The sequence below is a fragment of the Anopheles moucheti genome, chromosome 2 (genome assembly GCF_943734755.1).
Source record: "Anopheles moucheti chromosome 2, idAnoMoucSN_F20_07, whole genome shotgun sequence".
Taxonomy (NCBI): Eukaryota; Metazoa; Arthropoda; class Insecta; order Diptera; family Culicidae; genus Anopheles; species Anopheles moucheti.
In genome coordinates this window covers 5,355,276-5,372,502 of record NC_069140.1, presented here as the reverse complement: position 1 = coordinate 5,372,502, position 17,227 = coordinate 5,355,276, and the positions used below count along the sequence as shown (strand labels likewise).

The 17,227-nt window shown below is 46.0% G+C and overlaps 1 protein-coding gene and 1 non-coding gene across 4 annotated transcripts in view; both read right to left on the bottom strand.

Moving 5' to 3' along the window:
* The window catches only part of LOC128309965 (mpv17-like protein), a 131,902-nt gene that overhangs the window by 99,888 nt on the left and 14,787 nt on the right, over positions 1-17,227 (bottom strand). For 2 of the 3 annotated variants that reach the window (XM_053046482.1, XM_053046484.1), the window contains exon 2: positions 563-632. The exons of the other annotated variant lie outside the window; for it this stretch is intronic. The gene's annotated coding sequence lies outside the window, so the exon portion shown is untranslated. The remainder of the gene's footprint in view (positions 1-562; positions 633-17,227) is intronic. 3 annotated transcript variants of the gene reach the window in all.
* Trnat-cgu (transfer RNA threonine (anticodon CGU)) lies at positions 8,943-9,014 on the bottom strand. The gene has a single exon. It is a non-coding gene; the product is annotated as a tRNA-Thr (tRNA).

The following is a 17,227-nucleotide window of genomic DNA, read 5'->3' as shown; positions in this document are numbered from 1 at the left end:
GTGTATACGCCGCCTTAAGCAACAAAGCCCTCCACCGACGAGAGCCGTGTGCGGCGGTGCGTGGCCGCATGAGGGCTAGGGTAATTTAGTTTTGCGGTTTTAAGTGATTGTTTCCCAGCCCGGGCCCGGGCCACAACGATGCAAAAGAAGATTCGCTGCGAGCGCTCCCCGGTCGCTTCATTTCATTTATTGCCGGTTGATTGAAGGCGAAATGTGCGCCACGTTCTCGACGCTTTTTTTTCTGTCTTGTTCCACCCAAAATCCACCGACCCCGCGGTCCGGCTCCGTTCAACGTCCCGAGGGTGGGCATTAAATTTCTGAAATTGATTATAGGGGCTTGCAGCAGCAGCAGCAGCAGCAGCAGAAGCAGCCACATCAGCACGATCGGCTCGGACCTGCGGTGCTGCGCTGCTAGGAACGCTGCTGATGGGCTAGGAAGATTGCGGAAGGCGCACAAATTATACACAGTATCGTTGGACAGCGGCGGCACACGGGCGTAAAGGGTGGCTCGTAGACGGTTTTACATAACAGCTGAACGACGATGCCAACCATCATTACTCACCTCTCTAGGATGCTTCACCGACTCGCCAACGGTCAAGGAGTAGTGGGCGGCACCGAGTTTTCGGACCGGCCTGAAAACGCGTTATCGGAGAGGAGAAAATAAATTAGTAGGTGTTACAGCCCGAGCACATGAATTATGTGAAATTATTTTTACTGACACACTGCAAGCGGGCGAACTTGTGGTTTTTGCGCCATCGGGACCGGTGCCGGTAGAACGTTCGCTGCAAGAACTATCATGTGAACGCTTTTCAATTAGATGTACAGCACACAGGCGGGGTAGTAGTATTTAGCTCAAATATTTGATGAGCTGAGCGTATCATCAACCTGAATAGTCAGGTTCTTCAAAGAGCGTTCTTCAAAAAGGGAGTTCAGTTACAGCGAGGAGTTCAGAATGATAAACAGTAATCGGTTTATTACCACACAGGGTTTGAGTGTGCAAATGGGTTTTCACAGATACATTGAACAAGCTACAACTTAAATAATATTTCCTCCAATCTACATTAAATTTTGAGATCTCCGACTTCCAAGGTTTGCCCTAAACGAAATACCAACAGACTTAAAATTCCACCTTCAAGAATCCTTGAGATGAATTGATTTAAAGCTTGTCGAAATTTTGCAAATAATTTGGAGGCACCTCAATTTCTGTGGATTACACCCAAGACCATACAAGGTACATGTTTTGCAAACTAATGACTTTATCGCTTCTAACTTAAATAATATATTTCCTCCAATCCACTTTCAATTTTGAGATCTCCGACTTCCAAGGTTTGCCCTGTATGAAATACCAACAGATTTAAGATTCCATCTTCAAGAATCCTTAAGTTTAAAAGAGAGTTTTTTGAAGCTTTTTGAAATTTTGCAAATAATTTGTAGGCACCTCAATTTCTGTGAATTACACCCAAGAACATACAAGGTACATGTTTTGCAAACTAATGATTTTATCGCTTCTAACTTAAATAATATTTCCTCCAATCTGCTTTCAATTTTGGGATCTCCGACTTCCAAGGTTTGCCCTAAACGAAATACCAGCAGACTTAAGATTCCTTCTTCAAGAATCCTTAAGATTAATGATTCAAAGCTTGTCGAAATTTACAAATAATGTGGAGGCACCTAAAACACCCAAGAACGTACAAGAACTACAAGAGTGGATGGTACAAGAGTGGATGTATCCTTGAATGTGGCAGAGGAGATGAGAGCTCCTTCGCGTAAATGAATAAATTTCATTTCTTCAATACTTGAAGAATTTCCTAAACAGTTTAAGAGTAATAAAGTATTCAGACTCAAAGCATGAAAATTATCCTTAAAAACAATAACTTGGACAATATCCGATTTTCCTGCTTTCAATTTAGAGATCTCCGACTTCCAAGGTTTGCCCCAAACGAAATACCAGCAGATTTAAGATTCCATGTTTAAGAATCCTTAAGATTATTGATTATTGGCTCCTCAAACACCCAAGAACATACAAGAACCAGGTACCCGAGTGGATGTATCCTTGAATTTAGCAGAGGAGATGAGAGCACCTTCGCGTAAATGAATAAATTTCATAAGGTGACTTGAATATTTGTAGAATTTCTTAACCAGTTTAAGAGTAATAAAGTGTTCAGACTCAAAACACCCAAATTAACTTCAAAAACAATAACTTGGACAACATATTTCGTTTCACCACACTGTAAAGCAGCAACAACAGGAATATGAATGCAATTACAACCGCCCCGAAATGGTCCACAAGGCGCACAGGGCAACAAATTTACCAAACCCTTCATCATTCACCAACGCTAGTCAGTCGCTGCGGTTTTTGCCAACTGTGTCTGGGGCTCAATCTCGATCGTGCGTGGTTTGTGTTTGTGAAAGATCGAAACCATCGGCTCCATCGGGCCGGTTGTGGTATTCATGCGAAACACGGCTTTTAAACTGTGATGTGGTTTTAGCTGTTTTCGCCCTCTCTTACCGGTAAAGCAGCAGTTGTTGGTAACATTTTTGAAACCGGGAACCTTCACAATCGTCAAAGCAACAAAGCAACACAAACGGCAAAAAGTGTTCCAAACGCTGGCCAAACAACAACCCGTTACGGCGCAGCACTTGCATTGCAAACCACCACCAAAGCCAAAATGCACCGTTTCCCCGCACACTGGTGTGAGTGTGGCATCCATTGCATTTTGGAAAACCAAACCACGAAACGGGAAACCGAAACCGATCTCGAACCACTCGATCGTGTCTGCATAAATATTTAATGCTTGGAAAATGCATATTTAGTTTCCCATTTCCACCATTCCAAACACCTCCTGTCCTGCATTTCCACTCATTTTTTCCACTCGCGCGCCCACCACACCGAGAGCTAACAGAACAACAACAGCAACAGCCAAATAAAACCCGACCCGACCTGGGCCCCGCCCGTGTGGGTACGCGGCACACGGGATGTACAATTTGAAAATTTAACTCTCATTAAACATTCATTTATTGATTTTGGATCTTTCCGAACGCACAGGAACCGGCCGCAACTCCCTCTCCCCCGGGCGTGGAGTTTCAACTGCCGAAGGAACTCTTTCATTTTTCCCAACCTCCGAAAAAAAGAGAGAAAGAACGAAAGAAACCTCGAAAGAAGCCAGGGAAAAAGGGAACAAGGAGCATTCTACGAATCTCGCCATCCAAGAACATCGCTCGTGTTTCCGTTCATAAAAGGGTAAATATGCTTTTGGAAGCAAATAGCGAGACGGCGAAGAAAACAGATAGTGGAGATGGAAAACAGCATAACACAGCAATGGCTTAACTGCTTCGTGTTAACCTTTTCCTGCTGGCCAGCTGCTGGTACGAGGCGAGGCCACTGCCGAGGAGGGGGAAAGAGGGACAGGAAGCATTGCATTCCCGGACGACGGTGGGCTTTGTTTGCGAAGACGAAACGGATCGAATTCCCTGACTCGCACAAACCGGGCGAACCGGGACCGGGAAGGTCGGGAGAGGGCCGCGGACCCCGTTTGTAAATATTTATCTTTCGCCCGCCAGCGGAAAAGGATGATTATCTTTGAAAACTTCGCCTGGCCGGTGCCGTGCGCGTTTTGTTCGGCCGTGCCCGCCCCGTGTTCCCAGAGTCCCGAGAGTCTGCCGCTCGCTATTCGGGGCTGTTCTTTTCTGATTATGTTTAGCCGGGTTTGGGGAGGTTGGCAGTTGTTGTTATTGTTTGGTTTTTTGTAGTTGCCGTAGCACAGCGTCACAATGGAAATTTCGCACAAAAACAGCCAGCCGGCGGCCGGATGCGAATGCAGTTTTGTGGCAGGTCAAAACATTGGGGACGAAGAAGAAAATCGATTGACTAATTCGTCAATTGTACCGGCCGAAGAATGAGAACCATCTCTTGCTGCTTTCGCGCCGGTCAATGGCAACGGAATGCCATCATCCCCGAAAGCCCTTTTTATGCGCCCGCTCAGCCTGTCCCATCTCCCCAGCGAATGTCGCGAATCAACGCGCTAATGTTTGTTTGACCACCTTTTTGCTTGCTTAACCTCGTTTACATGTGCGCGGATCTTCGCGGTGGCCAGGGCAGGGCAGTGGTGGCATGGTTTGCACGCCGACGGGCAAGGACGGACGGTTGCGGTCGTTCGCTTTGGGGTTTTTGGTTGACACGGTGTCTCAAAATGATTGTTATTTGGCAAACGTGGTTGGTGCACCGCTGCGGCACGATGTGGCACGAAATAATTAGCACTGCGGGGATCCGGTGTCGGTGTGGTCCGCGCTCTTGTGCACGACCCCAAAGCAAAATGCCAACTCTACAACACAACATCTCTACACGCGCGCGCGTGTACCGCGCGTTTCGGTGTTGGCATTTTTCGCAAAGGAAACGCAAACGCAAAGGCCTCTCTCGGTGGACGGTATCGGTCGGTGCATGCGTCTGCAGGTCCGCCGCAATGGTATCGGCAAACGGCTAGCTAATTGCACTGCGGCAAATGACGCATGTGGAGTACGACGGCCAAACAAGCCAAATGTTTGCTTGAATGAAATCATGTAAAATGGGAGGCAAACATGGGCAAGATGGGCCAGATTATTGAAAAGTATAAAACGGAACACATTTTCACACATTAAAAACCATATTTTAAAAAGGCCAAGAATCGCAGAGATGCATTAATTGAAGCTCTGCAAAATTAGTTTTTAAATCCAGTGAAATTGTTACTAAAATGTAACTAAAGTCTCAGAAATTAAATGGAATTTAAGGAATTTAAAAGTTCAGGTATATATTTTCCGTCTAATCTTCCTAACTTATAGTACATAGAGGCACTATTTTGATTTTTGAAGAAATCATTACAAAATGTTGGCGTGTAGTACCCTACGTTGTGTTCGTTTTTTGTAATAAAATCCAAACTCCTTCCGTTAATTTCTTTTTGTGTTTTAATTTCACTAATCTCTTGCCATCAGTGTGTTACAAATGCGTTCCGTCTCTCCTTTTCCTATTCAATGGTTGCTTTGATCAAAAATCTTACTTGCCCTAAACTTTCCCATTCCTGTCTACATATATAGATTGAATTCTTCTTCACAAACCTCTGCTTTAAAAGAAAACTATTGTAATTTCAACACAAAATTTGTATTAGACAAAAGCAAGTTAGGAATTCCAGCTCAGACATCAGACTCTTGTCTCATCTCTCAAAAGAGGAGGTTTAGGTCTTCATTTGCTGGATCTCTTCATAAGAACTCGATCTCTTTCGATTGTAAGATGTCTTAGAGCTAAATATATCTCTATAACAAATGCTTCTTAGTCTTGAATTACATCAGTAATAAGGGAAGATGTCTAAGATGACAAACTCTGGCGATAATATGAGAATGAGTACTACAACTACTGGATTAAAAATTTCCAAAGCTTCAACTGATCTTACCACAGTAATTGCTCAATCAATGCGTACATCTTCATAAGAACTCCATAAAATTGGAGTTGGAGAATCTGGAATGTCCAAGATTAATACAGAACACTGTCTAAAAGTAAGAATAACTATGAAACATATCAAGTAATCGGACAAGTTTCAAACCATTACCTAATCCAGGGAAATCCGCACCAAAGCAAAGGTCATTCCAAATCCAAAAAATAAAACAGCAGAAGGTTGAATTGCTAGTGCTGTTAGGACAGCGTTGAATACAAAATTGCTAATTACACTGCCTTTGCAATATACACCTTTGTGTTCATCAGCGCACATCCGAAACCCGTTTTAATTCATTGCAGCTGTTTTCAACCGATCCCTTGCATTTGCATTCCCCAATGTCTCGGCACGGAAACGCAATTGACGCAAATTACATTTCTTCTTCCGCAGAGCTATTGCCCAAGGGGGAACGACAATCGAATTGAAACTCGCATCCAATTGGTAAGTCGAATAAATGAATGCATTCTACGGTGGTCGCTCATCTGAAAGGGAAAATCCCTGAACCGGGTTCGGATGCAAATCGCTGGAAACGGGTTCTGTGGTATAGCCCGGGCAACACACGGTAAGTTAATCTGCTAATCAGTTCAGTTCAGTCAGTCAGTCGATCTGATCGGGCACGATCATACCCCCGGACGGGGATTCAGTTTCATTCGATAAGAGATCCTAAGGGCAACAGGAACTTCCCCTTCCAAGAAGGACACCCCTGAGGGGCAGGTGACGTACGGGCTGGCTGGCTCCTTTTTGGACGACGAGACAACGCAGTGCTTAGAAAGACCCGATTTTGAATTCTTTCCACTGAGCGTCTATTGCGGATGATGGGGTTTGGGTTTTCTTTGGTACGCCACTGCAAAATCCCATTTGCATCATTCATTAGTATTTCATTCACGGAGTGGCACACAACGGCAACTCCCCAACGGTGCGCAAATATGGCGAAGTTCCGGCTGTCATCGGGCCGCGATGGTGGGCTCGACCCGACCGCTGCATCACAATGCACCCGGCTCCACGCATTAGCATTTTGTGATCGAGGTCATCCATTCCGGTGGTGCCGGTTACATCTTTGCTGCGCCATCTTCTCTGCGCTGGCTGTCGACATCTGCACCTCACGGTGGTGAAAATCATTGCAATTGCATGCCTGTTTTTCATCTCTCGTGTGCCTTTCCGAACCATCCCGCGCGGAGTCTTCTCTCGCTCGTCCACACATCCTTCTCGCACACTCGAACACGCCGTGTTGCGGATCATTTATCTTAATGAATATACAGCGTGTAAAGCATGATTTATGAATCAGATTAATTATCACCCTGTACACAACACTTTTTCTGCTTCTTCACTACGGCGCTCGCTCCCCGCGCCCTCGCCCGCCTCGGACTTTTCCGAACCTCGAGAAATGGTTGCTCGTCGTTGTGGTTGTGGAAAAGAAATGTGGCGACCATCGTACAAATAACGCGCGCGTCCGCATAAGCGAACCCCGAGCACGCCCGAGCGGCATTAATTTTGTATCGATGACATTTTAACTTCCCACAGACGGCACACCACCACACGATGCGGGCCCGCATCGGTCCGGCACGGCGAGGAAGCCAACGTAAGACGCAGAATGGCGTCTCGGTGACATAGATACGGTTTACACCATCGCAGGGTGAAATGAAGATCAATAACAATTTAGAAATTCTCACTAGCCCCCCGAGCGAGGGCCGATGTGGCAACATGAAATCAGATTGATTTCAGCGTGCGAGCAGACATTCACTCATTCGGCATTAATCATTCCCTTACAAACACAATGAATGAAGGATGTTTGAGATCTTTGGTCTTCGTCGTGCTGGAATGAGATGAGTTTACACCACGCAATTTCATTTAGAAGGCTTCGTTGAGTGATTACAATCGGTCTCTTATTCGAAAGGGGAATTGAATTCAATCTATTCTGGGAATATTTACTGAAAGAAGACAATTGACTCCGATAAATTCATTTTATTTTGACAGAAGTATTGAAAAACTTTCAACTATTCGACTACGTTGTTAACGATAAGTCATTATGGCCAGGGAGCCATTGTGAATGGCAAGCAAACTCACATTTTGCCAGAGTTCCTCAAGATCTGAACACGATTCAATGCAAATCTTTGTACAAATCAGTCATAATTTAACATTTAATCGAAGCGTCTTCCACACCGTGGCACGGCTCATTTATCATTTAAACGACTGATAAAACTCCCCCCAAATAAAATCCACCAACGATGAGAAGCTTTCTTCTGCGACAAGAAGAAAGCTGCTACCACCACCAGCTACGAAAGGAGATAAAATGAATCGTTTTGACTTTTTCCCCGAACTTCTCCGTGCCAACGCGATATAAAGTATGATCGATCGATCGGTTTTCTTTTTTTTTGGAAATGTGGGAATTTAAAGAAGAAAAATAATCAATGGCCCTCTCTATGCTTCGGTGTGCTCAGCGATAAATAACGCTGCACATTTGAAGATTAGACTCAAGTCATTTCCGGTCCCCGGAAGGGCACATTCAGATTGGCAAACGGTTTTACCACCCTTTCCCGCCCCACCGAGAGCAGGCCGAACCGCACGAATATAAATCAATTAAAATTAATTAAACGCGATTCCGGCAAAACTTTTTCACACCGGTGCGCGAATGGTTTTTGCATTCGGCGATGTACGGCTTCTTCTCCTTATGGAACGAACGCCGGATTGATGCCACATGACTAGCCGCTCCCCTCGGCGTTTGCCATTCAACAGCAGCATTCACGTCGGTTACTTCGTGTCAGTTTGTCTTGCTGAATAATTCAACGAAGACACGAAATGAATATGAAAATGTCGGCCACTCGAGGTTGTGTGTGCCCGGGTACTTAAACGACGGAACGACGACGCCCATAAGGGACTGTCATTACGGATATTCTTTACCTCGCAGTGTGTGTGTATGTTTTTGTTGGTGGCAGCTTGGCTAATAAACGGGGAATATGCGGTCTAACGGTCGTTCCGTTCCGTGGCGATGCCCAAAGCCGGATTCACGTACGTGTGGTGCGAATTCTCCGACAACCAAGCTGAGAGAAACCGAAGAACTTGTACGTGGGCGCAAGTTATAGGCGAAGGTAAAACGATTTAGTGCGCACTGTACACACGTCTGGGTGGAAATGCTTCTCGAGCCAAAAACCAAACAAAACCAGGAACAACTGTGGGGCCTCGTGAATGTTTGCCGGTGAGCGATAATTGTACTAAGCTGTCACGTTTTGCTTTCCACGTGTCACGTGGGACTATCGTTGATTCATGCGACAGGAGTCAGTGTTTGCTCGATGAGTTCAACCTCTTCAAACGAACGGCTAAGAACATTATACGCTCAGTCGCCATTTTGTTGAGCTACAATAAATCAACCAAGATAAGCATTATCTTTCTTTTCACCTTAAGAATCTTCAAAATAATTAGCAAGAAAATAAAAATAAAATGGGAATTTTCAGTATTATATTTCCAAAAACTTTGTCATTGTCTGTCTGCCTCCTGTGAGGATTGAACTCACGACCGCTGGTTTACGAGACCAGCGCTCTACCACTGAGCTAAAGAGGCATCTGCGTGTCGGCGCGTCCCGAAACAGTCGAGACTTGCCCTGCACAAATCAAATTGCTCCAGGCAACGCTTCTTTCCCTCTTTCTTTTCGCCATGCAGGGCGTGAAAGTCAAAATTTAAAAACTTCAAACTTCAAACCACGGGGTCCCGTGCACCACCAACCCTCTTTTCATCGTGTCCCTTTTTACACACTTACTCTCTTACAGTGCCCTTTAAAGGTGTACCCGAACATGCAACCCAAATATGTAGCACCCCACACACCCACACGTATGTTCGAATTCGGCTGTAGCCCACTTTATAATTGCTTTTGCACCACACCCGGTAATTTGTTTCGTTAGACCCGGGTTTATTCCGTACCGGCCATTTGTGACTCGTTAGATTAGTCGGCATTTTCTCCGGTTGCGCTGTTCCCTCCCGCTCGCTTCGAAACGATCGCGTCAAGGTCGGAGATGGAAGAGCGAGACGACGACCAACCGACAACCATCATAATTCATTCCCGTGCCCCGGGAAACGGTTGAGCTGACTAAATGACGAGCGTCGATAGCGATCAGCAGCAGCGGTGCGATCATTCATTAAAATCGAATTCTCAACGATCGCGTACTTAATTTGTGCGGAGAAGGGGTTGTTTTGGAAATTAGTCAGCAGTTGAAGTGCACAAAACCCACGGACTCTCCCTTCACTAATTCGTGAGCGGAATGGCATTGATTGGCAGCACGGCACGGGCATATCATACAGGCCCCAAACCCATGCTCTCAGATCTCTCCCCTCGATCAACCCCCCTTGATAATCCGCGCCTCAACCAAACAACCGTTTTTCGCTTCCCATCTTGCGCGCGGCGGCCAAGGCACCAGGGCCATCTTCGTTCGCAAATTTCCGCGACAGTCGGGAATAATAAATCAGCTCACATGCTCACACGATCATGCAGTGGGTCCAGTGGTTTTTACTTTTCATTTCGTTTCAGCACCGGGGGAACGAACCGGAGGGACCGTTCGTGACTACTGGAGGAATTTACGCGATGAAAACAGAAACCCACATCAAACCACGTTCGTCGTGTGCATGCGTTCGAGAGCGTGATGCAACAATTTACCTCAAGCCGCAACAGTGTGTGCGATCTCTTCGCGAATCGGAGGGCAATTTGAATTTAATAAAGATCTTGTTGTTTTTCGCTTGGCGGCCTCTGGCAAACAGCGAGCTGATTTATGATTATGTGTAATGCATTTTACAATTAATGGCTCTCGGCATGTGTTTTTTATTCACTTAATTAATGGCAGGAAATTCAGCTAAGGCGTATTTCCTATTATAAAATCTCAAGCCAGCGAATAATCTCGAATTCGCGAGAAAAATACTTTGATGTTATAAAATAAAAATTCCTGCAACTGTCATAAATCTCGTCCACACCTCCCTCTGACCCGTCGATGATGAGCAATGTGCTGTAAAAATTCCGATCGTGAATATTTCATGACTTTTTGCTTCCCTTACTTCCCACAACTTGACCCATCCATCAACAACATCAATCTGGGGCGAATGCAATTATGGCACGGTGACGAATGAATTTTCGATTTATACGTCACATTCTTCGGGACGCATAAAAGCGGCAGCAACAACCAAAAAAAAAAAACAGGCACGATAAATAACATTACATTGAATCCAATTAAACGGTTCGTACCGTCCTTTTTTTTGCGTGCCCCTTCCTTTTTTCCCATTCACCGGGTGAAACATGAAATTGCTTTTTGCACATTTGCACCGATCGTCCCCACTGGGTCATCGACGGCCACCGGGGTTCAATAAAACGGTCAGCAGCTAATTAATCTTGAATTTTATGGATCCTCTCGCACCAACCGCGTACTCCACCGCGTATGTTTCCTGCGAATCAATGTCGATGGCGTCGAACGTGAAATCACAAACATGTGAATATTCTTATAATTACCGCAACATTTTCATATCCATCCAGATAAGCCGACCATCCTGAAGGTTGCGCTGATGATGGATGTGTCTCACACTTCAAGCAAGACGAATAATTCCCATTCAGGTGTGAATTTCCCAGAAAAATAACTTTATGATGCTGGATATTGCAAGGATTCGGCTGATAACGAATAATACTTCTGAGAGCTTTAATTACAAATTCAGGAATTTGAAGATCTTCAACACATTGGCAGTTACTTTCCCGAACTTCCAGCCGATCTACGATCACTCTAAGCCAGCTTCGGCCTGTAATAACAACGGAATCGTGCCCTTAAGGCAGGTTGCACGCTATGGATTACACGCTTACAGCTTCATGAAGCATAATTCAACCATTTCCGTACCACTGACGCCAGCAAATTCATGACCCCTGACGGTTGGCGGTGTGTGGGCCCCTGCGGGACGGTTCAACATCCTGCCCCGTTCTCCATTACACCACGAATTGAACTAAATTCATGGGAATTGGCTCATTTGGCGCTGGGGCTAGAAGCTCACAGCTGGTCCGACGGTTTCAATTGCTTTAGGTTTATGCGAATTTCTGCCGTTTTCGTTTCGAGCCGGTTCGGAACGGGCCATAACGGAACGGGAACGTGTTTCAAACTCACGTGCCCTTCGGATCCCACCCGTGTTTCGGAACGGCAAAGCGGCCGTCGACACAGCCGAGCCACACTCACGCAACCGGCTCCGGATGTCAGGTTTCTGGGAAAAGTTTATCATTCTGCTAGATTGTTCTGAAGTGTCGGTTGTCGGTTCGTTTCTGCGCAACGAAATTGAAAGGAGAATGTGCTAAGCGCGTCCAGCCAGCAGCACCCAGCCATGATTTATTGAAGTGAGTGTATTATGGAAAAGTTCCGTTTGCGATAAACCGAGCTGATTCGTTTTCCTTCTGGCCGATAGAAAGGACCGATTCGCTCAAAACAGGCCCAGGGCAGGCACGAGCTGCTCGTTTGAAGCGAAAGAAATGAAGTAAATTTAAGTTTGGCGATTTACCCAAGAATAAGATATTTTTAGGGATTATTCAAAAATTTTAAAGCATTTCGAATACAGTTTGATATTGAGACGAGAAACTTTCTACACATAATACTAATTTTTCAGTACATCATCCGACTATCGGATAAATTTTTATTTAATCACTAAATCAACGATTGTAGAAGGTACTGAGGGAATACTTTATATTTGAGAAAAAATTCTATTGGATCATGCGAGGAATTAGACACAAAAATTGGGGCCATGCGAGGAACTTGTCGAAAAGATATTGAGAATTCAGTTTAAAAATAATGTAAACTGTGAATATCACTAGTTTCAAAGCTTTCACAAATAAAAAAGCTTAAGTAAATGTTTACAATATTGTAGGAATAGTTCGTTTATTGTCTAATAACTGTCGGAAGATCACAAGACACTGTCCTCCTGACAATTCCTTTTCCTTTTTACATCCCTGCCTTCCAGGGCTGTCAAACCCAATCCTTACATATATTTACAAGAAAACTTTTAATACTATTTATTATTATTCTCCCGGTTCAAATTGTTTAAGAATTCAAATTAAATGAACACTCACCAGCTCAGTGCTCAGTGATAAGACTTCCGAAAGCAATCTGCGATTGAAAATGGAATATTTGCACGATCGGAATTCTTTAGATATTCTAAAACTCAACGACATCCTTCCACGCTTTGTCCACGTCACTCAATGTTCCGTAATTATGGAAATGTTTAACAACTATAACCTCCGCGAATGCCTCCTCCCCTTATCGAGTGTAAACATGCTTAAATTACAACTTTTGCATTTGCCGTCGGGGTTGCCGTCTGTCTTGCCAGTTCCGACATTTCACAAAACACCCCTAATGAGAGCTGTGCTGCGCTCCCAATCGAGCGGGCAACAAAGAACCCGTTCCTGTGTTCGAGATTCATTACCAAACATGGCCATACCTTTCCATACCCAAAACAGGGTCTGCATTCCGAATCAATCTATTGCGAAGTGGGCCACGAGTGAGTGCCATTCTCCAGGGCCCCCCGCATCCGGGGACGAATCCCATCGTGTTTTTGCGGGAGTAAAATTAGATTTACTAACAAAATTCTCCAATTAACTCACAGCAAGCGAGCAACATTGTTCGGACGTCTCGTCCGAAGCGCCGTTCGGGGGTGTTCTGGTGGCAATAAAATCCTTACCCCTCTTGGCGGCGGTGTACCCACGGAGTCCGGTTTCGTTGCCCACACTTCCCCGAAACATGAAAGGCAGCGGGTTCGAACATTCAAAATAAGCAGCAACAGCAACCTCAAAACCTCAAGCCCGGAAAAGGCGAAGATATTGACGTTAGGTTCGCGGTTGGAATAAATGTACCCCGTACCGGGACTGGCGGGTCGGAACAAAAAAACGCGTCAGGACTCGCAGCAGCACTGAGACTGAAACTGAAGCCTTGTTGTATGATATAAATATTAATTCGATGGCACCGGCTTGTAAAGCGCGATGTAAATTGTACTGCGACCGGAGTCGTGTTTTGTGCGCGATGCGCTTGTCTGGCTTCGAAGCCGTTGGTCGTTGGCTGTGTGGTTCGTTACTTTGTTGTTTTCACCGCCCGGCCGCAGTTTCTTGGACCCATTTTCTTGGGACGCGTATGGCCACAGAAACCCGACCCGCATTTCCGTACACCCCGCGCCGGTCTCGCCGGTCGCCGAGGGTTTTTGCATTTGAATTTCCACTCGAATGGAAAGTTCTGCAAAACTTCAAAAGCAGACCAAGCAGCCAGCGAGCGTTTGTTTACAGCCAACCACACTGCTGCCAACATCCTGTCTGTCGGATCGAAGCAGTCGGAGAAAAGTCTCCCCCATTCTGACGTACGCCAAAACACTCTGCTACAGACAATCAGCACGAGAAGTAGGCGACGAAAACAGATCGTTCTCCCTTTTTTCTTTCCGCATGATGTCATGTCGCGCTGGGAGAGAACGTTCATTTCATACCATAAAAGAAGCGCACTGTCTCTACGCGAGCTGCTGCTCCCGCGCGCATCGTGTCTATCCGGCCGCACTCCGTGTGCCGAGGCGTAAGATAAATAGAAACGATAATTAATTCGAAATTGTTCAGATCGACGTTGGTCGTCAGCGAGATGCAGCCTCACTCACACACCCACCCGAGGCGCCCAGACCCACCCCCCAGCTCAAAGGCTTTTCATTTCCTTCGAAACATTCATTCCCATCGCATCCGGCCCCATGGCCCCATCAAAGACGCGCTGTTTATGCGCTACACTGAGAGCCGCAGCTTTCATCGAGTCCATCCGGGAACCGACAAACAGTGCGCGAACAGTTCCCGAGGAGCTCTCAGCGAGCGATGGTAAATAAACCCGAAAAGATCCAAAGAACCAAAGAACCCCACGGATGGGGACACATACACACGCTGCCACTGCCAAGCAGGAAGTGGAGTTGTTTAAATATTGTACGGACAGAATAAATAAGTTTAGCACACTTCCTTCCCATCTCCCAGCACCCATCCAGTCAGGTTGCTCTGCTTGCCAAAAGAACTTCGGTGATGGACATAAAAAATGCAAAAACCCATCGGCAGCAGCACAGGGCAGCACCATTTTGCTGACACATTTCACTATTTGCAAGAATAGCTAAAGTTTTGTGGAAAATTTCTTTCAATCTCGATCAAGATTGAACCCCGTGTGTGCACCGGAAAAGCGCTTTAAATCATCCCTCCTTAAAAATACGGCCCGGCAGCACAGAATGCTCGACAAAAGACGTCCAAAAATAAAAAAAAAACAACACCCGGTCGTAAGGAAAAAGGTCCTTTGCATTTGCTCTTGCGTCTGCAGTGCATACATGATGATAAATTGCTTCCCTTTCGCATTCAACGCAATCAGTCTCGGGATGCGGTGTGCGGAAAGTAGAATACCCAAAAAAAACCTCCTGCCCTCCGTGCTAGAAACACACACAAAAAGGTAATTAATGGCAAACGGTTTCGTGCAAATCGGTGTGACAAGGGAAAGAACATAAAAAAACCCTCACCCTCTCAATGGATGCCCAAAATTGATTGTTTCTGTTCTGAAATTCGCAATAATGTCTCTTTTAGATTTTTGGAAAGCATTTTTGCCACAGCTCTAAACTCGGGAGCATTTTATGGGAAAGCATTATGTTGGGAGATAGAATGGTATCTATTTCATCAGGGTTTTTGCCCTTCTCGGAGTTGGTTCTCTGGGTGGCACGCTGATGGGTTAGTGTGTCGATGTATCTTCAGGCACCTTTCTTTTCGATTTTGTTGCTTCGTTCCGAAACCGTCCTCCGTTTGCCCAACTTGCCACGGTTCAACAACAATCAAAACATTCACATAAATTACGCGATGCTGCACCGAACGCAACCCCCTAAACGCGACACCCTCGTTCGCTTTAGATAGAGATTAATCGCGGCCCCGTTTAAGAGGAGCGGTCTTTATGCAAAACAGGTCGTCAACCGTTTCGGGACACTGAGTCACCCATTCTTGTCCGAGAGGGCAACCTGATCCGGGGGAAACCGATGCAAAACAGGAACCCGCGCACTTTAAACGGCCTCGAACCGGGGAGTGTCTTTGTGTGCCCCTATCTTTATCGTTTTATTGCATAAAACATTATCACCTGGCGCACGTAGCTCACCGATGCACCGATCGATGACAAAACGCACACGCCGAGATACGTCCGCGGGGGGGGGGGGAAGTAGGGACACGATGGCCATAGTAATAATCAGCCTTTTCCTAAAGCCTGGGTGGTAATTAGCCGGTGCCAACCACCACCGTTTGGTCAGCCTCTTTTTACAACACGCCCATGGACAGCTGCTGTCGCGCGCTGCGTTCGGCCGTTTCTCCTAATCATGGTCGCGCAATAAGTGCAATCAACGGCACTCACCGAGAGGGGGGAAGGCCCGCAAAAAAAAAACCACCCGGGACCCGAGACCATTTATCTTCGAGTGTTGACCTTCCGCGAGCCCGCGCACCGATCGATCGCTTTCCGATCACGACTGATGGCGCATGTGATGCAGCATGTGTCACTCCTGTGCGGTTGCAACAACAACAGTTGCATCGCGCGTATTCCACAATGTTGCTGTTGCTGGTGGGGTTGGTGAATCCTTTTTCGGTCGCTTTCCCCCTCTGTCCAAGCGTTACCGTTATTTATGGACACTAATTGCACGTGCACCTTTGGTTGGCATTTTTGTTGTGATGCGAACAAAAAATGGACAGACACACAAGAGGCTAAAAGTAAAAAGGAATTTCCTTCCATGACACCGCGATCGATCGAGACCCTCCCTCCCACCTCTTCGTAATAAATGCCTTCGTTCGCTCATTATGAAACCTCCTCATCGGGCCAGGTGGATCAGCAAAATATTGTTTCGTCGTTCGTCATCATATTTCATCCCTTTGGGGTGTTATTTTTCCAAATGCAGAAAGTGCACATAAATTGCATAGCAATCACACACACACACTCACACGAATGCATAATTTGAACTGACGCAGCACCAAAAGCAGTTTTGTGGGGTAATTACGGGCAAAATGGTAATTTAGACGACAGGTTTTGATTCGTCAATCGCGACACAACTTCCCAATGACTCACTCGCATCCGCTCGTTAGGCGATTGTGGAGTGATTGAAACCTGCCGGTGGCTTAATAACTTGAGCTGCTTCTCAGGGTGGAGCAGTAGCTGCTGTCCGCACTCCGCAAGCAGTGTGCAATTATTCATCGATACGGCTAGACGATGAAGTCGTAGATGACTAACCCGATCCCCCGATATCGCACACATTCATCGCCCATTCCCCGGGTGGTGGTGCTCTCTCGCTCGAACGGTTTAATTTACAACTTTAATAACATTTGAGCAATCCGATGATGAAACGTGCGCGTCTCGGGTGTGTGGGGACATTTCCAGAGAATCTCGTAGCGGGCGACGTGAACTCGATTTTGTGGCGGGCCTGCTAATTTACAAGGAAATCCTGATACACGAGATCGCGACGACATTCAAGTGCAGGCCGACCTGGAGAGCAAAAAAAAGCAGACCCTGACCAAACTAACCCCAAACTGGTCCTTTTCCCAGCAGCTACGTCGCTGCCAGCGTTTCGAAAGTTGTCCCAGCTCGAAACTGCTCGATGCAGATCGGCCCATACGATAGCGAACCGTGTTTGTTGGGGCGCGAGTGTAATTCTAGTTCTTTGGGTTTATGAAAGCAAACATAATTTAAAAAATACGCAACCACACAAGAGCATAATTGCATTGCACTGTGTCCCTTATTCGAGCGATCCCTTTTTTC